We start from the raw sequence: 24,674 nt of genomic DNA, 5'->3' as shown, positions 1-24,674 counted from the left end.
CTCAGGGTATATGCCCAGTAGTGGAATTGCTGGGTCATATGGTAGTTCTATTTGTAGTTTTTTAAGGAACCTCCATACTGTTCTCCAAGGTGGCTGTATCAATTTACATTCCCACCAACAGTGCAAGAGGGTTTCCTTTTCTGCACACCCTCTCCAGCATTTATTGTTTCTAGATTTTTTGATGATGGCCATTCTGACTGGTGTGAGATGATATCTCATTGTAGTTTTGATTTGCATTTCTCTAATGATTAATGATGTTGAGCATTCTATCATGTGTTTGTTGGCAGTCTGTATGTCTTCTTGGGAGAAATGTCTACTTAGGTCTTCTGCCCATTTCTGGATTGGGTTGATTGTTTTTTTGTTTTTGACCTGCATGAGCTGCTTATAAAGTTTGGAGATTAATGCTTTGTCAGTTGCTTCATTTGCAAATATTTTCTCCCATTCTGAGGGTTGTCTTTTGGTCTTGTTTATGGTTTCCTTTGCTGTGCAAAAGCTTTTAAGTTTCATTAGGTCCCATTTGTTTATTTTTGTTTTTATTTCCATTACTCTAGCAGGTGGATCAAAAAACATCTTGCTGTGATTTATGTCATAGAGTGTCCTGCCTATGTTTTCCTCTAAGAGTTTGAAAGTTTCTGACCTTACATTTAGGTCTTTAATCCATTTTGAGCTTATTTTTGTGTATGGTGTTAGGGAGTGATCTAATCTTACACTTTTACACGTAGCTGTCCAGTTTTCCCAGCACCACTTATTGAAGAGGCTGTCCTTTCTCTACTGTCCATTCCTGCCTCCTTTATCAAAGATAAGGTGACCATATGTGCGTGGGTTTATCTCTGGGCTTTCTATCCTTTTCCATTGATCTATATTTCTGTTTTTGTGCCAGTACCATACTGTCTTGATTACTGTAGCTTTGTAGTATAGTCTGAAGTCAGGAAGCCTGATTCCTCCGGCTCTGTGTTTCATTCTTAAGATTGCTTTGGCTATTCGGGGTCTTTTGTATTTCCATACAAATTGTGAACTTTTTTGTTCTAGTTCTGTGAAAAATGCCAGTGGTAGTTTGATAGGGATTGCATTGAATCTGTAGATTGCTTTGGGTAGTAGAGTCATTTTCACAATGTTGATTCTTCCAATCCAAGAACATGGTATATCTCTCCATCTATTTGTATCATCTTTAATTTCTTTCATCAGTGTCTTATAATTTTCTCCATACAGGTCTTTTGTCTCCTTAGGCAGGTTTATTCCTAGATATTTTATTCTTTTTGTTGCAGTGGTAAATGGGAGTGTTTTCTTGATTTCCCTTTCAGATTTTTCATCCTTAGTGTATAGGAATGCCAGAGATTTCTGTGCATTAATTTTGTATCCTGCTACTTTACCAAATTCATTGATTAGCTCTAGTAGTTTTCTGGTAGCATCTTTAGGCGTCTCTATGTATAGTATCATGTCATCTGCAAACACTGACAGCTTTACTTCTTCTTTTCCGATTTGGATTCCTTTTATTTCCTTTTCTTCTCTGATTGCTGTGGCTAAAACTTCCAAAACTATGTTGAATAAGAGTGGTGAGAGTGGGCAACCTTGTCTTGTACCTGATCTTAGTGGAAATGCTTTCAGTTTTTCACCATTGAGGACAATGCTGGCTGTGGGTTTGTCATATATGGCCTTTATTATGTTGAGGAAAGTTCCCTCTATGCCTACTTTCTGCAGGGTTTTTATCATAAATGGTTGTTGAATTTTGTCAAAAGCTTTCTCTGCATCTATTGAGATGATCATATGCTTTTTCTCCTTCCATTTGTTGATATGGGGTATCACGTTGATTGATTTGCATATATTGAAGAATCCTTGCATTCCTGGAATAAACCCCACTTGATCATGGTGTATGATCCGTTTAATGTGCTGTTGGATTCTGTTTGCTAGTATTTTGTTGAGGATTTTTGCATCTATGTTCATCAGTGATATTGGCCTGTAGTTTTCTTTCTTTGTGACATCCTTGTCTGGTTTTGGTAGCAGGGTGATGGTGGCCTTGTAGAATGAGTTTGGGAGTGTTCCTCCCTCTCCTATATTTTGGAAGAGTTTGAGAAGGGTAGGTGTTAGCTCTTCTCTAAATGTTTGATAGAATTCGCCTGTGAAGCCATCTGCTCCTGGGCTTTTGTTTGTTGGAAGATTTTTAATCACAGTTTCAATTTCAGTGCTTGTGATTGGTCTGTTCATATTTTCTGTTTCTTCCTGATTCAGTCTTGGCAGGTTGTGCCTTTCTAAGAATTTGTCCATTTCTTCCAGGTTGTCCATTTTTTTGGCATAGAGTTGCTTGTAGTAATCTCTCATGATCTATTGTATTTCTGCAGTGTCAGTTGTTACTTCTCCTTTTTCATTTCTAATTCTATTGATTTGAGTCTTCTCCTTTTTTTTCTTGATGAGTCTGGCTAATGGTTTATCAATTTTGTTTATCTTCACAAAGAACCAGCTTTTAGTTTTATTGATCTTTGCTATCATTTCCTTCATTTCTTTTTCATTTATTTCTGATGTGATTTTTATGATTTCTTTCCTTCTGCTAACTTTGGGTTTTTTTTGTTCTTCTTTCTCTAATTGCTTTAGGTGCAAGGTTAGGTTGTTTATTTGAGAGGTTTCCTGTTTCTTAAGGTAGGATTGTATTGCTATAAACTTCCCTCTTAGAACTGCTGTTGCTGCATCCCATAGATTTTGGGTCGTCGTTTCTCCATTGTCATTTGTTTCTAGGTATTTTTTTATTACCTCTTTGATTTCTTCAGTGATCACTTCGTTATTGAGTAGTGTATTGTTTAGCCTCCATGTGTTTGTATTTTTTACAGATCTTTTCCTGTAATTGATATCTAGTCTCATAGTGTTGTGGTCAGAAAAGATAGCTGATACAATCTCAATTTTCTTAAATTTACCAAGGCTTGATTTGTGACCCAAGATATGATCTATCCTGGAGAATGTTCCATGAGCACTAGAGAAAAATGTGTATTCTGTTGTTTTTGGATGGAATGTCCTATAAATATCAATTAAGTCCATCTTGTTTAATGTATCATTTAAAGCTTGTGTTTCCTTATTTATTTTCTTGTTGGATGATCTGTCCATTGGTGAAAGTGGGGTGTTAAAGTCCCCTACTATGAATGTGTTACTGTCGATTTCCCCTTTTATGGCTGTTAGTATTTGCCTTATGTATTGAGGTGCTCCTATGTTGGGTGCATAAATATTTACAATTGTTATATCTTCTTCTTGGATCAATCCCTTGATCATTATGTAGTGTCCTTCTTTGTCTCTTCTAATAGTCTTTATTTTAAAGTCTATTTTGTCTGATATGAGAATTGCTACTCCAGCTTTCTTTTGGTTTCCATTTGCATGGAATATCTTTTTCCATCCCCTTACTTTCAGTGTGTATGTGTCCCTAGGTCTGAAGTGGGTCTCTTGTAGACAGCAAATATATGCATCTTGTTTTTGTATCCATTCAGCCAATCTGTGTCTTTTGGTGGGAACATTTAGTCCATTTACATTTAAGGTAATTATTGATATGTATGTTCCTATTCCCATTTTCTTAATTGTTTTGGGTTTGTTATTGTAGGTCTTTTCCTTCTCTTGTGTTTCTTGCCTAGAGAAGTTCCTTTAGCAATTGTTGTAGAGCTGGTTTGGTGGTGCTGAACTCTCTCAGCTTTTGCTTGTCTGTAAAGGTTTTAATTTCTCCATCAAATCTGAATGAGATCCTTGCTGGGTAGAGTAATCTTGGTTGCAAGTTTTTCTCCTTCATCACTTTCAATATGTCCTGCCAGTCCCTTCTGGCTTGCAGAGTTTCTGCTGAAAGATCAGCTGTTAACCTTATGGGGATTCCCTTGTGTGTTATTTGTTGTTTTTCCCTTGCTGCTTTTCATACGTTTTCTTTGTATTTAATTTTTGACAGTTTGATTAGTATGTGTCTTGGCGTATTTCTCCTTGGATTTATCCTGTATGGGACTCTCTGTGCTTCCTGGGCTTGATTAACTATTTCCTTTCCCATATTAGGGAAGTTTTCAACTATAATCTCTCCAAATATTTTCTCAGTCCCTTTCTTTTTCTCTTCTTCTTCTGGAACCCCTATAATTTGAATGTTGGTGCGTTTAATGTTGTCCCAGAAATCTCTGAGACTGTCCTCAGTTCTTTTCATTCTTTTTTCTTTATTCTGCTCTGCAGTAGTTATTTCCACTATTTTATCTTCCAGGTCACTTATCCGTTCTTCTGCCTCAGTAATTCTGCTCTTGATCCCATCTAGGGTATTTTTAATTTCATTTATTGTGGTGTTCATCGTTGTTTGTTTCATCTTTAGTTCTTCTATGTCCTTGTTAAATGTTTCTTGCATTTTGTCTATTCTATTTCCAAGATTTTGGATCATCTTTACCATCATTATTCTGAATTCTTTTTCAGGCAGACTGCCTATTTCCTCTTCATTTGTTAGGTCTGGTGGGTTTTTATCTTGCTCCTTCATATGCTGTGTGTTTTTCTGTCTTCTCATTTTGCTTATCTTACTGTGTTTGGGGTCTCCTTTTTGCAGGCTGCAGGTTTGTAGTTCCCGTTGTTTTTGGTGTCTGTCCCCAGTGGCTAAGGTTGGTTCAGTGGGTTGTGTAGGCTTCCTGGTGGAGGGGACTAGTGCCTGTGTTCTGGTGGATGAGGCTGGATCTTCTCTTTCTGGTGGGCAGGTCCACATCTGGTGTTGTGTTTTTGGCTGTCCCTGGACTTATTATGATTTTAGGCAGCCTCTCTGCTAATGGGTGTGCTTGTGTTCCTGTCTTGCTAGTTGTGTGGCATAGGATGTCCAGCACTGTAGCTTGCTGGTCGTTGAGTGAAGCTGGGTGCTGGTGTTGAGATGGAGATCTCTGGGAGATTTTCGCCATTTGATATTATGTGGAGCTGGGAGGTCTCTTGTGGACCAGTGTCCTGAAGTTGGCTCTCGCACCTCAGAGGCACAGCACTGACTCCTGGCTGCAGCACCAAGAGCCTTTCATGCACACGGCTCAGAATAAAAGGGAGAAAATGTAGAAAGAAAGAATTAGTAGAAGTAGAAAGAAAGAAAGAAAGAAAGAAAGTAGGGAGGGAGGGAGGAAGGAAGGAAGGAGGGAAATAAGGAAAAAAGAAAGAAGATAAAGTAAAATAAAATAAAGTAAGATAAAATATAATAAGTTTATTAAAATAAAAATATAATTATTAAGAAAAAAAATTTTTAAAAAAACGGAGAGATAGAACCCTAGGACAAATGGTGGAAGCAAAGCTATACAGACAAAATCTCACACAGAAGCATACACATACACACTCACAAAAAGAGGAAAAGGGGAAGCAATCATAAATCTTGCTCTCAAAGTCCACCTCCTCAATTTGGGATGATTTGTTGTCTATTCATGTATTCCACAGATGCAGGGTACATGAAGTTGATTGTGGAGCTTTAATCCGCTGCTTCTGAGGCTGCTGGGAGAGATTTCCCTTTCTCTTCTTTGTTCTCACAGCTCCCAGGGGCTCAGCCTTGGATTTGGCCCCGCCTCTGCATGTAGGTTGCCGGAGGGCATCTGTTCTTCACTCAGACAGGACGGGGTTAAAGGAGCCTTTGATTCGGGGGCTCTGGCTCACTCAGGCCGGGGGGAGGGAGGGGCACGGAGTGCGGGTGGAGTCTGTGGCGGCAGAGGCCGGCGTGACGTTGCACCAGCCTGAGGCGCGCTGTGTGTTCGCCCGGGGGAGTTGTCCCTGGATCATGGGACCCTGGCAGTGGCGGCTGCACAGGCTCCCCGGAAGGGGGGTGTGGATAGTGACCTGTGCTCACACACAGGCTTCTTGGTGGCGGCAGCAGCGGCCTTAGCGTCTCATGCCCATCTCTGGGGTCCGTGCTTTTAGCCGCGGCTCGCGCCCGTCTCTGGAGCTCCTTTAAGCAGCGCTCTTAATCCCCTCTCCTTGCACACCAGGAAACAAAGAGGGAAGAAAAAGTTTCTTGCCTCTTCGGCAGGTCCAGACTTTTCCCCGGACTCCCTCCCGGCTAGCCGTGGCGCATTAACCCCCTGCAGGCTGTGTTCATGCCACCAACTCCAGTCCTCTCCTGGCGCTCCGACCGAAGCCCGAGCCTCAACTCCCAGCCTTGCCCGCCTTGGCGGGTGAGCAGACAAGCCTCTCGGGCTGGTGAGTGCCGGTCTGCCCTGATCCTCTGTGTGGGAATCTCTCCGCTTTGCCCTCCGCACCCCTGTTGCTGTGCTCTCCTCCGCGGCTCCGAAGCTTTCCGCTTCTGCCACCCGCAGTCTCCGCCCGTGAAGGGGTTTCTTGTGTGTGGAAACCTTTCCTCCTTCATGGCTCCCTCCCACTAGTGCAGGTCCCATCCCTATGCTTTTGTCTCTGTTTATTCTTTTCTCTTTTGCCCTACCCAGGTACGTGGGGACTTCCTTGCTTTTTGGGAGGTCTGAGGTCTTCTGCCAGCGTTCAGTAGGTGTTCTGTAGGAGTTGTTCCACGTGTAGATGTATTTCTGGTGTATCTGTGGCGAGGAAGGTGATCTCTGCGTCTTACTCTTCCGCCATCTTCCCGGAAGCCTCTGCCATCAGATTTTACTGGAGACAAGGAAGACTGTTGTTGTAACCTAGGGAGTGTGAAAAACTTGATCTAATGTCACAGAAATGAAAATATAAGAAGGGAGGGTCCAGGAGGTGGGAACACATTTGGCTGTTGTAGATCAGCTTTGTGACTTGTCTTCTTAGTATAAGACTCCAGTGCTGGGTGTGACTTGAGAGGTGATTAAAGGGGCTAGTTGTTCACAGTTATATCTTTGTTGATCTGGCAAGGCACTGTCTTTCCTCCAACTTGACCTGGAATTGCCAGTGTTCATCGCTGGGTTAAAGCACAAAGACAAAACTCATTTGAAAGTCTTTGTATCTGGTAGGGTGGGACAGTAACCTTTTATCAGCCTCCCTCCCATCTCTGAAAAGTATTGTTAGTATTTAAGGAAATCTGCCAGCTCTTTTGAAAAATCGGCCCTATACCCTCCAAGGCAATGAAAGTGGCTGAACCTCACAGCCCAGGCTTCTCTTTCTAGAGGTTCATCTTTCCCTTGGAGATCTCACTGATTCCTCCCGTTAGTGCTGGGATTGCTCTTCTCTACCTCTCCGACCTAGGAAGACCCAGGCTGGGGTTCATTAAAGGAGCTTGATGACAGGCTTAGGTGCAAGAACCTATTGACCTCAAGCAGTGCTGTACCCCAGAACCTCAAAAGTCCTTAAGTGGCAGCCGGTGTGGGATGAAAGCTCAGCCCTCTCTTGGCCCTCATGCCCATGCCATCCCTGCTGTTCACTGCTTTGAATAAAGTTGCTCATGTATTGATCTCTCCTCCTTATAAGGTCCCTTATAAACAAGGTTAATGCCTTATTCATCTTTGTAGCCCCTTACCGTTGAACACACAGTACCTTGCATTGGTGCTTGTAAATACGTTAACAGCACAATGAGAATATACAGCATTGTTGTTATTCTAGGTTTATTTAGGAAAATAACCCTAAATTAATTAGTAGAAATCAGTTCATCAAATTAGTTAGGATAAACTAGTTTAGTAGACGCTTTAGTAGAAATTAGTTTGTCAAATTAGTTATTTGGCCTTGGATTAGCTTTGAGGCCGTGGATAGTGAACATCAAGGCCTTAGGAAAGTGCCAGGGAGCCTCAGAGACACCGAAAGAAAGGAAATATATAAAAACAGAAGCAGAGAACCAAAGTCAAACTTCATTTACTTAATAATCTTACCTCAAATTATTCTGCCTATACCACTGTACATTCACTTGAATGATATCTCCCCCTGCCCTTTTTTAATGGTGTATTTCCTCAGTATCTCCAAAGAGAGTACAAATAGAGCATAGTATTGCTTTTCAAGACTAGGCACTGTGGGCTGTCTCTCCCCCCAACCCCCCGCCCCAAATCTATAATATTGGCACAAAGACGATGCTCAAGAATTGCTTGTGAGTGGAAAATACATAAAACTTCATACAGTGAGGCACTGTCTCTTTCTTGTTCCTTTTATCTTTAGCCTAGCATGCAGTAGTTTCAATGAGTTTTTTTGTATGAATAAATATATTTTCTCGGTGGTCTTTGAATCCAGCCCCCCACCTTTTTCTTTCAGGGCTGGAACAACCAATATCTCTGACAACTTAAACTCTCACTCCCTTGTATTGATCACATCTGTAAGTACACAATAGGAGCATTACACTCTTCAGTTAAAATTCCAGCAGGGAGCTATGACCAACAATTATTTCGCTTAAATGACTTTCATATCTGTGATCAGCTCTAGAGCTAAGGGGCTAGTTGAACCTGACCACAGATGACATTAGATGATTTAATAGTATCAACTCGGTTTTGAAGTTGTAAGTTAAATAACGTTCATATGTCAATATAGAAGATGACGCATTTAAGAACCCCAAGTTTCTTTCATATTCAGTTATTCAGAGTCTTTTTCAGGGTCATTGTCAGATAATTGCTCAGATGAACTCTAAGGAAATACCTGTATGTTCCTGTGTAATGAAGACCAGTTCTTGCACCCTGAAAGAAGTCCACACCATTCCTCCATCAAGAGGAACTCTTGATGTAACTGGAAGAATTTTAGAAAGTAAGAATATATCTGTGTAATAATGTTGCACAAACACTGGAGTTTATTTCTGAGTTGCAGTTCATCAATTCTGGGTCCATATGCTTATTTATTTTTATTTATTTATTAATTTATGATATGAATTATATATGTAATTTGTATATTTTATTATATTTATATATATATTTATTTATTTTTATTATATGAAATATTTTTCGATATACCATAGAAAGAAGGAAAATTTTAAATGAACATTAACTTTTTCATTAAATTGTTCTATACTGCCATTTTAAGAAGTGCCTAGTATTCCACCTAATGAATGGATCATAATATGAATAAGTTTAAAATAAAATTTGCTAAAACAAAATATCTTCTCTTAGTCAGCCATCCACAGTTTCTTCCAAGACTTCATTCTCAGCTGCTAGGGAGAAAACACTCAACACAAAAGAACCTCAGCTCCAGGTAAGATAAATGGTTTAAATTTCACTTAAAAAAAAAATTGAAGTAGAGTTGATTTACAATGTTGTGTTAATTTCTGCTGTACAGAAAAGTGATTCAGTTATATATATATGTATATATATACACATTCTCTTTTTTAATATTCTTTTCCATTATGCCTTTTCACAGAATATTGAATATAGTTCCCTTTGCTATGCAGTAGGACCTTGTTGTTTATCCATTCTATATATAATAGTTTGCATGTGCTAACCCCAAACTCCCACTCCATCCCTTTCCTCCCCTCACCCTTGGCAACCACAAGTCTGTTCTCTATAACTGTGACTCTGTCTCTTTCATAAAAGTTATTTGTGTCATATTTTAGATTCCACATAGTAAGTGATATCATATGGTATTTCGCTTTCTGACTTAACTTCACTTAGTATGATAATCTCTAGTTCCATCCATGTTGCTGCAAATGGCATTTCATTCTTTTTTATGGCTGAGTAGTATTCCATTGTATATATGTACCACATCTTCTTTATCCTAAATGGTTTAAATTTGATGTCTCATTGAAGATCTGGATCTTAGGTTCTTTTCTCTCTAAAATACAGGAGGTTGGTCCCAGGATGCCCAGTAGATAGCAAAATCCAGGGAGCTCAAGTCCCTTATGGCATAGTATTTGCATATAACCTATGCAATCCTCTTGTATACTTTAAATCACCTCTAGATAACTTATGATACCTAATATGATGTAAATACTATGTAAATAGTTGTAGACACAATGTAAATGCTATGTAAATAGTTGCCTTACATGGCAAATTCATGTTTGGCTTTTTGGAACTTTCTGGGTATTTTCAATCTGTGGTTGGTTGAATCTGCAGATTTGGAACCGTGGATAAGGAGGGCTGACTGTATCAAGGATCTTTGTTCCAGGGGGTGCAGAGTAGACATAGAAAGATCCCTTTTGTCTTGGTACTCACCAAGGGAGCACCCCAAATTCCTGTGTTTGTTTCTTTAAGTCTTGGGTAGCACCTAGATGTCAAACAGATAATTTCTTTTTCAGGAAGTTTTCTGGATGAGAAATCCACTCCTTCTCTGTGATATAGGGTGGTCTAGCGAGCTAGGTAAAATAAATAGCAAGATTTTGTAGGATCTTCCTTGATTATACTTAAATCACGTTCTTGCTCATACTTAAAGTATAAATCCACAGTCATTTATAAAGCAGCAACTCTTTGCTGAAATTGGGGCACAAGCATGAGTAAGACTGAATCTTTTAAAGAAGAGAGCTTTCCATCTCTATTGGCAAAGTGAGTCATTATTGTAAATGCTTCTGAAGAATGTAAATTATTTGTAAATAACATTTGTAGGGTTTTTTAAAATGTAAAATTTATTGTCATACATATATTTATGGCATAAATGGCCTGACCTGCTTCTTTCAGAGTCTCATACTTCTTCTGTCTTGAGGCCCCATACCTGGGACTTTGGGTTGCTTCCATATTTACTAGTCCTTAGTAATAAATTACCAATAAAGAAATGTTTAATAACTAAAGACAGAAGTTGTATTTGATATCTACATTGATAATCATCAGCTTGATGCCATTCCTTAACGTCCCACAAAAACACGTGTTTTTTTTTGGGAGGAGGAGGAGGATCCCAAAAGGAGGATCCCAAAATCCTCCAGAGGAGGATCTAACCATTGCATCTTCCTCCATTTGGTGGATGTCCTATCAGTTCTTCTTAAGGTTAACGGCTCCCTATTCAAAGAGGGATTTCTGTCCTCCTCGCAGCACTAGCTACGTCTTTTTTCTTTCATTGATTCATCAGATATTTACTGAGCGCCTACTCTATGGTACTGTTCTCTGCTTATGATACCACGTCTTGGGCCCAAGGCATTTCCCTGCCTCTGTCAAAGTCACTGTTTTGATCATCGTTCCAGCACATGTCCTAGATACACTAGAGGTTTTCCCTGGGACTTGGACTAAAAGTAAGGTAACTCAGCTTTAATTGAATATGCTCTGTCTTATTTGATGAAACTAATGAAAATTACAAGCATTTAAAATTATGAATTACTTTAATAAGGACAAAGTAATTTCATAAATTAATTAATATATCATTTATTAACTGCCATTAAATCCTTGTTAATTAAGTAAAATGATAAAGTTAAATTAAAAGATGGATGATTTCCTAAAGGAGATGAAATTGTGATTTAAACATCTTTTCTTAATTGGTTTAATTGACAAGCACAGCATTGTACAATATAATTCATCCAGGACTGGGAACTACAGGCTGACAAAAGATGTCACACAGATAGAGCATTTTGTGAGCAGGAAGCAGTGAGGATTATTCTCTAGAGAATGATCACATTGTATTTTACTCTACTCCAGTGGTTATGAACTTTGTCTTGGTTAAGAGTTCAATACACATAAGTCAACTAATGTTTATTGAGTATCTCTTATATGCCAGGCATTTAGGGCATAAGAACTAAGGATTTATTTGAACAAAAATAGATCCTTTTGAGAATTTGATGAAAGCTAAAGATTTCTTCCAACAGAATAAATAAAATATAAACATGCAAACTCACACCAGCTTTTACACGCAAACTCTCAGGAGGTATATAGACCCCTAAAGTTCATTCATGGAGACCCTCAGGTCTGTGGACTTAATTTAAGGACCCTCCCCTATTTGAAGTTATTCAAGCAAGGAATGATGTGTGTGTCTTAGGACCAGGCACTTCACCTCCCTAGGCTTCCATATTTTTGCCTATTAAATGAGAGCGGTAGATGAAAGCCTTCCATTTTTAAAAATCTGTAAACCTACGAATGGGTGTTATAAATATGCTTGTCTGTTTACATCATCTGTCTCTCTGTTGCTCATATTTGTGTGTGGAGGTAGGAAAGAATAGCACAAAACAGAGCATAACAAAACAGAATAGGAATCAGAGAATCCTCTGGAGTTTAGATATCACATCAACTCATCCATGAGAAGAGACAGTGGCAATCCAGATGGTAAATGGTCCCACAGTGAGTGAGTGTCAGAGTCGGGACTTGGCTCTGCATTTCCTGACCTCCAGTCAGCTGACCACAGTGCCGCAGTGTGTATGAAGATTTATCTCCCACTAATGCCTACAAGTCGTTACACTAGCTTAATAACATCTTTCAAAATGGATATCAAAATTCATACATTGAAGTTCCACCCCCCAGGACCTCAGAATATGATCTTATTCTTTACCAAGGTAATCAAATTAAAATTAGATCATTAGAGTGGGCCCTAATCCAATATGTCTGTTGTCCTAATAAAAAGGAGACATTTTGAGATGGGTGCTCACACAGGGAGAATGTCATGTGTAGATAAAGGCAAAGATCAGGTGACGCTTCTATAAACCAGGGAACACCAGATGTTGTTCACAAACCTCCAGAAGCTAGGAGAGTCTTGGAACACATCTCTCTCACAGCTCTCAGAAGAAACAACCTTGATTTTGGACTTCCAGCCTCCAGAAATGTTGTTTAAGCCACCCAGTTTGTGGTACTTCGTTACAACAGGCCTAGGAGGTCAAATGGCCCTCTGGGCTTTGGTTTCCTCATCTGTCAAGTGAGGGGTAACCCAGATAGGTAAGTAGCTCTCAGATGGTGTTCTGGGAGCCCTTCAGGGGCCTGTGTGATACAAGAAAACTGTGAAGAAAAAAATGTATCTATGTATGTATATAAGTAAGTATGTCTGTTTGTTCAGGATTCCCCTCAGCCCTTCCTCCTCTGTACCAGCTGCTTCCCCAGAAACAAGTCCTCTCTATTTTCCTGTTAGGGAAAGATCTCTAAGATACTGTGTGGAAAAAGCAATCATGCCGCAGTGTGTATGGTATGCTCTCTTATTTTGTGTTTAAAGAATGGAGGTAATCGGGGCTTCCCTGGTGGTGCAGTGGTTGAGAGTCCGCCTGCCGATGCAGGGGACACGGGTTCGTGACCCGGTCCGGGAAGATCCCACATGCCACGGAGCGGCTGGGCCCGTGAGCCATGGCCGCTGAGCCTGCATGTCCAGAGCCTGTGCTCCGCAACGGGAGAGGCCACAACAGTGAGAGGCCCGCGTATCGAAAAAAAAAAAAAAAGATGGAGGTAATCAAAAAGACGAACAGTAGCAACTGTTGGTGAGGATGTGGAGAAATTGGAAACATGCATACATCGTTGGTGGGAATGTAAAATGATGCAGCCCCTTTGGAAAATAGTCTGAAAGTTTCTCAAAAATCAAACATAGAGTTGCTATGTGACTAGCAGTTCTACTCCTAGGTATATCCCAAGAGAATTGAAAATATGCTTACACAAAAACTTATATGCCACTGCTCTTAGCAGCATTACTCATAGCCAAAAAAGTGGAAACAACACAAATGTCTATCAGCCAATGAATAGCTAAACAAAGTGGATTTAAAATTCCACTAATGGGCTTCCCTGGTGGCGCAGTGGTTGAGGGTCCGCCTGCCGATGCGGGGGACACGGGTTTGTGCCCTGGTCCGGGAGGATCCCACATGCCGCGGAGCGGCTGAGCCCATGAGCCATGGCCGCTGAGCCTGCGTGTCCGGAGCCTGTGCTCCGCAGCGGGAGAGGCCGCAGCAGTGAGAGGCCCATGTACCACAAAAAAATAAATAAATGAAAATAAATAAATAAAATTCCACTAATGTAATTAATTAATATAAACTTCCATTTTGTATTCTTAAAATGGAATATTCAACCATAGAGAGGAAGGAAGTACTGATACATGTTACAACATAGATGAACCTTGAAAACATTATGCTAAGTGAGAGAAGCCAGTCGTCAAAGGCCACCATCAAAGGCGATCATATGATTTCATATATATGAAATGTCCAGAATAGGCAAATCTATGAACTCAGAAAGTAGATTAATAGTTTCCTAGGCATAGGGGAGTTGGTGGGGGGGGGAGGTGATAGCTGAGGGATGTGGGCATTCTTTTTGGAGTAATGACAAAGTCCTTTAGTTAGATAGTGGTGATGGTTGTACAGCCTCGTGAATAAACCAAAACCCACTTAATTGTACACTTTAATTTGTACATTTTTGAATTTTATGTTACGTGTATTGTATTTTAATTTAAAAACCCTCTGGAAGGGAATAAAAATTTTTTAAAGGGAGGCAAATAGTTCATATTTTCTTGACTATGCACAAAGAAATTCTGTAAGGAGACATAAGACACTTATGAGTGGTTACCAAGATTGGGATAGGCTTCAGAGAGAGTGGGAACTGAGCAGATGCGAGACAGATGAGAGAGAGAGATTTTTAAAAAACCACAGAATTATATACACCTTTTTAAAGTGTATTTAGTTATTTTTGGCTTTGTTGGGTCTTCGTTGCTGCGCGTGGGCTTTCTCTAGTTGTGGCGAACGGGAGCTACTCTTCGTTGCGGTGCACGGGCTTCTCATTGTGGTGGCTTCTCTTATTGCAGAGCACGGGCTCTAGGCGCGCGGGCTTCAGTAGTTGTGGCACATGGGCTCAGTAGTTGTGGCTCGTGGGCTCTAGAGCGCAGGCCCCGTGGTTGTGGTGCCTGGGCTTAGTTGCTCCGCGGCATGTGGGATTTTCCCAGACCAGGGCTCGAACCCGTGTCCCCTGCATTGGCAGGTGGATTCTTAACCACTGCACCACCAGGTAAGTCCCAATACACCTTTTAATATTTTATAATTTTATATTAAAATTTGAACCATGTGAATAGATTGTCTTTTGAAATTTAGGTAAGCATAAAATTAATTAAAACTATATATGTTGTATTAGAGTTTTATTATGGTTAGTTTGGTATTATATAGGTTTCAATTCCTAGATATGAGATATTGAGTACACATATTTAACTTTTGTTTTTACAACATTTGGTTAATTTATCATTAGGAAACGGGTTTGTTGGATTCCTTTTCTACATGATTATGTTGTTTGATTACCCATGCTGGACAATCCTTTCTCTTTATTTTTTTTCTTTTTAACTAATTTATTTATTTATTTATTTTTGGCTGTATTGGGTCTCTGTTTCTGTGCGAGGGCTTTCTCTAGTTGTGGCAAGCGGGGGCCACTCTTCATCGCGGTGTGCGGGCCTCTCACTGTCGCGGCCTATCTTGTTGCGGAGCACAGGCTCCAGACGCGTAGGCTCAGTAGTCGTGGCTCACGGGCCCAGTTGCTCCACGGCATGTGGGATTTTCCCAGACCAGGGCTCGAACCCGTATCCCCTGCATTGGCAGGCAGATTCTCAACCACTGCGCCACCAGGGAAGCCCTCCTTTCCTTTTTGATGCAATTTCTTTTTTTAATTATTATTTTTTTACTGAAACATAGTTGGTTTACAATATTATGTTATTTTCAGATGTACAACATAGTGATTCAAAAATTCTTAATAGACTGTACTCCTTTTCAAGTTATTATACAATATTGGCTGTATTCCCTGTGTTGTACAATATATTCTTGTAGCTTATTTATTTTATACATTGTGGTGTGTACTCTTAATCCTCTATCCTTGTCTTGACCCTCTCCCCTTCCCTCTCCCCACTGGTAACCACTAGTTTGTTCTGTATATCTGTGAGTCTGTTTCTGTTTTGTTGTATCATTCGTTTTATTTTTTAGATTCTACATATAGGTGGTAACATACAGTATTTGTCTTTCTCTGTCTGACTTATTTGCCCAAGCATAATACCATCTAGGTCCATCCATGTTGTTGCAAATGGCAAAATTTCAATCTTTTTTATGGCTGAGTAGTATTCCTGTGTGTGGGGTGTGTGTGTGTGTGTGTGTGTGTGTGTGTGTGTGTGCATCAGTCACATCTTTATCCATTCATCTGTTGATGGACACTTAGGTTACTTCCGTACCTTGGCTATTGTAAACAATGTTGCTATAAACATTGGGGTGCATATATCTTTTCAAATTAGTGTTTTTGTTTTCTTTGGATATATACTCAGGAGTGGAATTGCTGGATCATATGGTAGTCCTATTTTTAGTTTTTTGAGGACCCTCCATACAGTTTTTCACAGTAGCTGCACCAGTTAACATTCCCACCAACAGTATACAAGGGTTTCCTTTTCTCCACATCCTTGCCAACATTTGTTATTTGTGGTCTTTTTGTTGATAACCATTCTGACAGGTTTGAGGTGATATTTCATTGTGATTTTGATTTGCATTCTCTGATGATTAGTGATGTTGAGCATCTTTTTATGTACCTGTTGGCCATCTGTATACCTTCTTTGGAAAAATGTCTTTTCAGGTCTTCTTCCCATTTTTAATTGGGTTGTTAAGGGTTTTTTTTGATATTGAGTTGTATGAGCTGTTTATATATTTTCGATAATAACCCCTTATTGGTCATATCATTTGCAAATATTTTCTCTCATTCAGTAGGTTGTCTTTTCATTTTGTTGACAGTTTCCTTTGCTGTGCAAAAGCGTTTAAGTAGGTCCCATTTGTTTATTTTTGCTTTTGTTTTGTTTGCCTTAGGAGACAGATCCAAAAAAATATTGCTATGATTTATGTTAAAGAGTGTTCTGTCTATGTTTTCTTTTAGGAGTTTTATGGTTTCAGAGCTGAAATTTACCTTTTTAATCCACTTTGAGTTTTCTTTTGTATATGGTGTGAGAAAATGTGCTAATTTCATTTTTTACATGTAGCTGTTCAGTTTCCCCAGCACTGCTTATTGAGGAGACTGTCTTTTTTTCCATTGTATATTCTTGCCTCCTTTGTTGTAGATTAATCGACCATAGGTATGTGGGTTTATTTCTGGGCTTTCTATTCTGTTCCATTTATCCATATGTCTGTTTTTGTGCTAGTACCATACTGTTTTGATGACTGTAGCTTTGTAGTATTGTCTGAAGTCAGGGACCATGATTCTCTTCTTGGTACAATTCTTATTTCTTGTAGGACTATTCAGTTTACCTTTTATTTCTCTGCATTTGTTCTTCTCAGCATACATAAAAGGAAATAAGTACTCATCTTGTATACACATAAGCAGACATGTAATTAGTGAAACAAAATGCCTACATATAAGAATATTCCTACTTATCAAAACCTTAAAATCAGTAAAAGGGAACCTTATCCTTTTTCATTTCAACTAACTTTTTGTAATTTTAATCAGTGTTTTATAAACTATAGATTGCAACTAACTGTTTTTTTATGCAGTTAGTTTCTTAAATTGATTAAAAAGTTGAATAAAATAGAAATAAACAGTTCATGAGACATAAGAAGAGTGAGTAGAATTTTGTGTAGCATTTAAGGTGTGTGATGTGTATGTATGTGTAGTATAATTCTAGCTGTGGGCCTTGGTTTAAAAAAATGTCTGAAAGTCACTGCTTTCTATTAATTCTTTTCTTTAGAGTATTGTTATGAACTTGTGTCTTTTATAGACTTGATTTATTTCAATTAACCAAAATGATGTGTAATTCTTATTACTCAGATCACTAATTACTATTATTCATATTATTATAATTAATAATAATTATTATTGTTTTCATGGATTACCAAATTATGACAACTTGACTAGTGAGAGATCTTTTACATTGGCTCCTGTGAGATTCATCAGTGGTAGTGTATCAGTAGTTTGTTCTTTTTTATCATACAGAATTTCATTGAATCAATATCCACAATTCATTAGTCCATTTTCCTCTTGATGTATGTTTGTGTTATTTCTGTTTTGAGACTATTATTAATAAAACTGCTACAAACATTCTTGTGTAAGTCTTTTTGTGGACATAAGCATATCTTTCTCTTGGATATACTATATAAATACATGAGGGGTAGAATTATAGGTCATTGGGCAGGCTGATGTCTGTTTAACTTTCAGAGAAATTGCCAAGCAGTTTTCCAATGTGGTTGTACAGTTTTATACTTCCACCAGCAACGTATAAGAATTCTTATCGCTCCATATCATTGCCAGTGTTTCATATTGTTAATCTTTTAATTTTAGCTACTCTGATAGGCATGTGGTGGCATCTCATTGAAGTTTTAATTTGCATTTTCCTGATATTGAGCACCGATTCAGCATGCTTATTGGTTATTTGGATATCTTCTTTTGTGAAGTGCCTGCTTAGCTCTTTTGCTCATTTTTTAAAAATTACTATATTTTTAAATCTTTTCTGTTAATCTGTGGCTTGCTTTTTCACCATAATAATGAATTCTTTTGGTGAACAGATATTTTTAAATTTGATGAGATCCCATTCATCTAATTTTTTTCTTTTAGGATTAATATCTTTTTTTGTGTTAAGAAATCATTGTCTACCCCAGTGTCTTGAATAGTGAGCTATTCTGAACAGAAACAGAGGAGAGGACTTTTTTTTTATAAATTTATTTATTTATTTGTTTTTATTTTTGGCTGTGTTGGGTCTTTGTTCTGTGCGTGGGCTTTCTCTAGTTGCAGTGAGTGGTGCCCGGGCTTCTCATTGTCGTGGCTTCTCTTGTTGCAGAGCACCGGCTCTAGAGTGCAGGCTCGGTAGTTGTGGCACACGGGCTTAGTTGCTCCGTGGCATGTGGGAATCTTCCCAGGCCATGGATTGAAGCTGTGTCCCCTGCATTGGCAGGCAGATTCCCACCCACTGTGCCACCAGGGAAGCCCAGAGGATGTATTTTTTTAAGGTTATGAGTTCACATCTATTTTTTTTTTTTTTTTTTTTTGCGGTACGCGGGCCTCTCACTGTTGTGGCCTCTCCCGTTGCGGAGCACAGGCTCCAGAAGCGCAGGCTCAGCGGCCATGGCTCACGGGCCCAGCTGCTCTGCGGCATGTGGGATCTTCCCGGACCGGGGCACGAACCCATGTCCCCTGCCTCAGCAGGCAGACTCTTAACGACTGCGCCACCAGGGAAGCCCCACATCTATTTTTTAATTTCGCCTATTGTTTCTTATTTGTTTCATGTTTATTTCTTATTTAGCTTATTATTCTCTACTTTCCTCATAGTATTGATCACTAAGACTTTCTACTGCATTTATAACATAATCTTTTATTTGAAAAAAAAAGGTGTTGAAACTTAAGAGAAAGATATATGAAACCCCCTACCAGACTACATGGTATTTAAAGTCAATATCATCTTTTAGATATTATGATTCACTGTGTGAGGATAATCTAGGAAGAATTGCATACAAGGGACAAATCCAGGTTTTGTGGGACTTGGAGCTTATATGAGTTAGAGATCGCTTTTTTTTTTTTTTTTAAGAAGATGTTGGGGGTAGGAGTTTATTAATTTATTTTTGCTGTGTTGGGTCTTCGTTTTTGTGCGATGGCTTTCTCTAGTTGTGGCAAGCGGGGCCACTCTTCATTGCAGTGCGCGGGCCTCTCACTATCGCGGCCTCTCTTGTTGCGGAGCGCAGGCTCCAGACGCGCAGGCTCAGTAGTTGTGGCTCACGGGCCTAGTTGCTCCGCAGCATGTGGCATCCTCCCAGACCAGGGCTCGAACCCACGTCCCCTGCATTAGCAGGCAGATTCTCAACTGCTGTGCCATCAGGGAAGCCCCGAGATTGCTTTTTAAGAAACAGAATTTTACAGGCCATTTCTCCTAGGGTTGCCACATTTCAAGATGTGTCAGTCATGCCAAGATGTGATCTCATGTGTTGAGATGCATAGATATGTGAGTTTGCTCACAGAAACACTCATTGTTTGTGGTGTTGCTGTAAATTTGTACCCTACGTTCATAGGAATTGTAAAAACTTTTGTAAGATTTCCATAAAAAATACATATGATGTGTTTATATTTGTATACATTGCAGTATAGAGCATATATATGAAAAAATAGAAATTCCATTTTGACTAGGAGACAATGAGGTCAAACCTTCAACTTACAATTTTATACATCTGATAGTTGGAAGAATTCCTCACAGACTAGCTTTTGGCTGTTACTCTCCAGTTTTCATAACACAATATGGTCAGTGCCCTTCATCTTCATATCATGATGCAAGATGAGTCAGAGTGGGCACTGGAATTGTTCTTGGAAGAAATTATATCCTGGGAGGCCAGCAGTACCTAATTATATAGAAGAGTGACTGATAACTGCATCAGTTTATCCCACTAAATCCAAGTTAACTGTGTCTCCAGCTCATCTTCCATTTAGCCGGATCTTTAGAATACCTCTGGTCACTGCAATACCACTCAACAAGATGGAAAATGTGATTGTAGTGGAAAGAGAAAGCTACCTTAAACAGTTATAATTAAAATATTTCACTTCTACAAAATTTATAAAAATATAAGTTCATGTGAATATGTTACTGGAGCCTCTCCTAGACTTTGGAAGGGGAGTGGCTCTAAAGCTTAAGATTCATTATTTCATGGTAAATTTGCCTCTGCTTATTACTTAAAATTAGAAATTTAAAAGAAGCATGATATACACATTATTTAATAATTACTCCCTGCTGTAAATATTAGATAATATTTAAATTTTAGCTTAGAGTATATTAGGTGCTGATGCATATGCAAACATCCACCATGTGTTGTAGAAAACAACCCCTCAGTACCTGGTCCATATCATGTGGTCAAGAATGTTTTAGGAATAAGTATATGCATGAAAAAAATACTTAAAATATGTGATAGTGAGGACCATTACCAGAGACTAATGTAAAAGTAACATATCCCCATTTTCATTAGATCTTACTATTGAAAATGTCATGTGATAATGTAATAAAAAAAGGTTCCATTTATTGTTACTCTGTGCCAAATATCATGAGACAGATAAATATACTATGTTACTTTATTTACATTAGTATCTTTCTGAAATCTTTTTAATATTTCAATAATTATAAGGGCTATGCCTTTTTATTCCACTAAATGACTCATGCACTCACTGATGTCAACAATATTTGAGTATTTGAGTTAAAATGTGGTTCCAACATTAAATAAATCTACCACATTTCACAATGAGTATTTTTAGAAAATATTTTTCAGTATCTATTTTAGTAGAAAAATAGTACATTTTTCCATTAACTGTTTGCCCTGATCTGAAAAATATTTCTGGCATCCACAGTTACATATTTTGACAGTCATGTGAATCTAATAAGAACAAAGCAAACTCTGAGGTACTGAGAGAATATACCATGGAAAGAGAGATAAAATAATCATTATGGAGGAAATTATTATTTACTCCATGGCATAATTCAAATGCATAAAATGAAAAAAATTTTAGAACAATTATAATAAATTTTGTAAGCATATTTTTAAAGCATGATTACTGCTATAAATTATTTGAGAATATGCTTAAAAATGTTATAAAGCATACTGAATATTTTAAGTTTGACATTTTCACGATGACGAGGTGGGTCAAGGCAGAAATTTAGGAGTCTGAAGAATGATCTCTTGGGTAGCTAAATTAGTTTAACCAGCATTTTTAAGTTGATAAAAATAATACATCTTGTTTGTCCATCCTAAATGCATAATGTTTATGTGTGACTCACATTTTATTCCATTTAATTAAATAAAATTATTCATGCAAAGTACCAAGATCCTTGCCTGGAACAGAGAAAATTCTTAAGTACGTTATTGCAACCCCTTATCTCTTAATTATATTTAACAGAGATGTCAGTTGCATACTGTTGTGACCAGTTATGGCAGATTATCTAATTAAGAAAATATATCTTTTGTTTAATTTATTTAAGATTTAAATGTAACTCAGACTTTGAAAAAAAACTGTGAAGAGTAGCATTCAATCCAAAAAATATCGATTTAGGGAATTCCCTGGTTGCCCAGGGGTTAGGACTCCACACTTGCACTGTAAGGGGCACGGGTTCCATCCCTGGTGGGGGAACTAAGATCCCACATGGCACACTGCCAAAAAGGAAAAACAAAAAACAAATAATATTGATTTAAGTTTCAAGCTATAACAGGTAAGAATTTTTTTAAAGGATTCTGACATTGTCTCTACCCTTGAGGAGTTTATAGCTTTGCTGCCACAATTTGAGAATAAAACCATAAGCAAATAGACATTTCTCCAAAGAAGATATACAGATTGCCAACAAACCCATGAAGGATGCTCAACATCACTAACCATTAGAGAAATGCAAATCAAAGCTACAATGAGGTATCACCCCACACCAGTCAGAATGGCCATCGTCAAAAAATCTACAAACAATACATGCTGGAGAGAGTGTGGAGAAAAGGGAACCCTCTTGCACTGTTGGTGGGAATGTAAATTGATACAGCCACTATGGAGAACAGTATGGAGGTTCCTTAAAAAACTAAAAATAGAACTACCATACAGCCTGGCCATCCCACTACTGGGTACATACCCTGAGAAAACCGTAATTCAAAGAGTCATGTACCACAATGTTCATTGCAGCTCTATTTACAATAGCCAGATCATGGAAGCAACCTAAATATCCATCAACAGATGAATGGATAAAGAAGATGTGGTACATATATACAATGGAATATTACTCAGCCATAAAAAGAAACGAAATTGTGTTATTTGTAGTGAGGTAGATGGACCTAGAGTCTGACATACAGAGTGAAGTAAGTCAGAAAGAGAAAAACAAATACTGTATGCTAACACATATATGGAATCTAAAAAGAAAAGGTTCTGATGAACCTAGGGGCAGAACAGGAATAAAGACACAGATGTAGAGAATGGACTTGAGGACATGGGATGGGGGAAGGGTAAGCTGGGACAAAGTGAGAGAGTGGCACTGGTATATATACACTACCAAATGTAAAATAGATAGCTAGTGGGAAGCAGCTGCATAGCACAGGGAGATCAGCTCGGTGCTTTGTGGCCACCTAGGGGGGTGGGATGGGAGGGTAGGGGGGAGACGCAAGAGGGAGGGGATATGGGGATATATGTATAGGTACAGCTGATTCACTTTGTTATACAGCAGCGACTAACACAACATTGTAAAGCAATTATACTCCAATAAAGATGTTAAAAAAATCATATGCAAATAAGTGCTCAATTGTCTTATATAAATGGCAGGTAGGTAACCCTTTAGGGAAGGGCAGTTGCATGGCCTGGACTGGTCAGATAGAATGTGAACCGAATCTTAACGAATGGGAAAGGTTTGGCTAGGCGATGAAGAAAGAGCTTCCTGGGAGAGTAAATGTTTTCTCATTCATAAGCAGAGCAGGTAGTTTTTTAAAACTGTTTTGAAATTTACTCTACAGATTGTGACATTTGGTGATGCCCTGTTAGATTTAAGGTTATAGAACCCTCCCTTAACAGGTGCTTTGCTTAGGTCATGTTCAGAATCTCCTTTAGAAATTCAAAGGACTCAGAATAACCAAAACAATCTTGAAAAAGAAGAGCAGAGTTGGTCAAGGTTGTGCTTAAACCTCCTTAGCCAGTTATTTTTACCTTTTACCGTTGAATGTGTGTGCAGCTCAGAGGCTGCTACATAGTTCAGAGAGTTTATTACTTTGGTTGTGTTTGTTGTTGGACCTTTATAGCCAGAAGCAGGAGCTTGGAGCTTTCTTCTCTGATTGCTCCTGAGGTATGTTGGGAAAATATAATTCAAAACAAAATCTCTCAACCCAGAGAACTTCTCCATAGAGATCATAGAGAAAGAAAACAGTTTTATTATCGATTAAGAATTAAACCAGAATGTGATGTGCATCCCTGACAATCACTAAAAGATTGTAAAGACAGAAAGAAATCCTCACTCTTAGGCAGCCAAGCAGATACAACCCATCACATGCATGTTTTCCAGATAAACAGCGGCTAGTCAAGTAAGAGGTCTTGATGGCACGTTTTGTCACACATAAGTTTGTACTAACTTTACCTGGTAATTGGGGTGACCATCTGTGTTGGCTAATTGGCTTTATCCAGAAAAAAAAAAAAAAGCGAATTTCTCATGTTTTTATGACAGCTGGTAGTTTTGCAGCTTGGAACAAGGTCCCAGGCTCTTACCTTCCCACAGACACTGGGAGATAGAGGTGCTGTCTCTGCTGATCGCTGATAGTTACATTTCAGAGAGATGGCTCCCAGGTCCTTGAAAAAGACAGTTCTGGGTCTTAAAGCTGAAAAAGGCTAATCTAGTCTTCAAAAGGATTTATATACATTTCAAAAAGAGGAGAAAGTACTTACCATTAAGTTTTCTACAGCAAATGACCTGAGAAAAAGGAAGGTAGGCACACAGTTTTCTAGCCCACCAGGGGTGACTGTGGTGTTATTTTTAAGCCTGGCTTCCTAGGAGTTGCCCCGCAGTCAGAGCAGCTTATTGTCCAGTCAGCATTTGCTCAGAGGTTGTGTTTAAGCCCCTTGTGCCAGTGAGCCTTCTGCCCTGGGTTGATGGGTCTGTGTGCAGCTTGGAGAATGCTTTCCACTTTGCCCAGTGATTGCTTCTGAGTAGGGGCTGCCCAGGCTTCCTGACCCCTAGAGTTGACTCTGATCCCAGGATGCCTCTTCTTAGCTATTTCTTTCCTGTTTCTCTCTCTTAAACTTCTAGCTGCTTTACTGTTTGGCTAATTCAAGGAGCTACTAGCCACCTCTTAATGGTTCTCCGCTGAGATGGGTATTATTTTTCAGCAATGCCTGTAGGCATGGAGTTCTTCATTCTCAGTTCCAAATAAAGTCATTCTTCTCAGAGCTACAGACCTTCATCATGTGGACTGCCTTTCCTCTTGGGAAGAACCCCCTTTCCACTCTACCACATTTGGCTGTGAGGACTCGCTTTCCCTGGAATGACACTCCTGCTCTATTAGTTTGCATTGAGGTGGGCGTGGGGAGGAGTTGGCAGCCCCTGGT

General features: G+C 39.0%; 1 protein-coding gene across 1 annotated transcript in view; it reads left to right on the top strand.

The window, feature by feature from the left end:
* The window catches only part of NMU (neuromedin U), a 239,055-nt gene that overhangs the window by 113,315 nt on the left and 101,066 nt on the right, over positions 1 to 24,674 (top strand). Inside the window, exons 4-5 of the mRNA XM_033857063.2 lie at positions 8,448 to 8,595; positions 8,955 to 9,036. The gene's annotated coding sequence lies outside the window, so the exon portion shown is untranslated. The remainder of the gene's footprint in view (positions 1 to 8,447; positions 8,596 to 8,954; positions 9,037 to 24,674) is intronic.

The sequence above is a fragment of the Tursiops truncatus genome, chromosome 5 (genome assembly GCF_011762595.2).
Source record: "Tursiops truncatus isolate mTurTru1 chromosome 5, mTurTru1.mat.Y, whole genome shotgun sequence".
NCBI classification, from domain to species: Eukaryota; Metazoa; Chordata; class Mammalia; order Artiodactyla; family Delphinidae; genus Tursiops; species Tursiops truncatus.
This window is presented reverse-complemented; position numbering and strand designations above follow the sequence as displayed.